The sequence below is a fragment of the Bison bison genome, unplaced genomic scaffold, assembly GCF_000754665.1.
Source record: "Bison bison bison isolate TAMUID 2011002044 unplaced genomic scaffold, Bison_UMD1.0 scf7180017846759, whole genome shotgun sequence".
NCBI lineage: Eukaryota > Metazoa > Chordata > Mammalia > Artiodactyla > Bovidae > Bison > Bison bison.
The window spans coordinates 6738-8008 of NW_011477332.1; positions in this window are offsets into that span (position 1 = coordinate 6738).

Sequence of the window (1271 nt, forward strand, 5' to 3'; positions counted from 1 at the left end):
AAAATTATTTGTCTACTAAGGCTAGGACTTCCCTGGTAGCTCAGATGGCCAAGACTTGTTCTGTGAGGCAGGACACCCGGGTTCGATACCTGGGTCCTTTTTATTTTTATTAAGGTTAAGGGAGTGCAGTTGGATTAATTCCTCCGCTTACTTGCACGAATACACATTTGCTCTTAGCGTCTGAGGGCTGCTGACACTATGGACACCTGAGGACACGGACCAGGAGAAGAGGAAGTCACCACAGAGTAACAGGGTCCTTCACACAAAGGGGAGGTCCTTCACTGCAGGGGAGAGGGAAGGGTTCTGGAAGATGAGTTTTTTCCCAACAAGTAAACAGGCCCTCCACAGAAAGGAGATTTTCAAGCCCTCAGGATTCTGAGGATTGAGCCTGCTCTCAGGGAGGGTATCCAGCAGGTTTGCAAGCAGACTCTGTCATTCTAGAGGACAGGATGAGGCTCCATGTCATCTCTCCCTTACAAGGTGCTGCTGGGAAAATACCATTGTCCTGGATTTAGAGTCTCCTCATCCATGTTCCCTGAGAAGAACCAGGATTCTGGTGGAATTATTGGCTCAGTATTGGAGGATGACAGGTCTCCAGCAAGAAAATGGTGGAAAGAAAACGTGATGTCTGTAACAGTCCTGACCTCATGGTCCCCTGAAGCACAACTACAGGGACCTGCAGGAAATTGTTCTAGAAAGAACAGAAAGATGGAAAAAGATCTTGGACTCGTAATAATCAGCCTCTTCTGTAAATCAAACACTGAAGAAAACCCATCATTTGTTTTAAAGAGCTTAAATGCCAGACTGATCTGGCAAATTCCTAATAAATACAGAAACCACAGAGCTGAGAGACACTAGATTCCCATGTAAAGTAAAAGGGGAAAATGGAGCCTAAGATAAGGGCTACAAATGTGTTCCTGGATAAGAGGAGAGCAACATTTATGCATTAGAGACAGTGAGCAATAATGTGTGTAATTACAAAAGTACATCTGACTTAAGACAAAGACTCTTCTTATTTCATTGATACATATTCATTTGGCTGAGAACATTTGAAGTTATTGGGAAATAGATAAAATTAATAGTTGAGATTCTTTTATTTGATCATATTATGAATACTACTACTACTAAGTCACTTCAGTCCTGTCTGACTCTGTGCGACCCCAGAGACGGCAGCCCACCAGGCTCCCCCGTCCCTGGGATTCTCCAGGCAAGAACACTGGAGTGGGTTGCCATTTCCTTCTCCAGTGCATGAAAGTGAAAAGTGAAAAGTG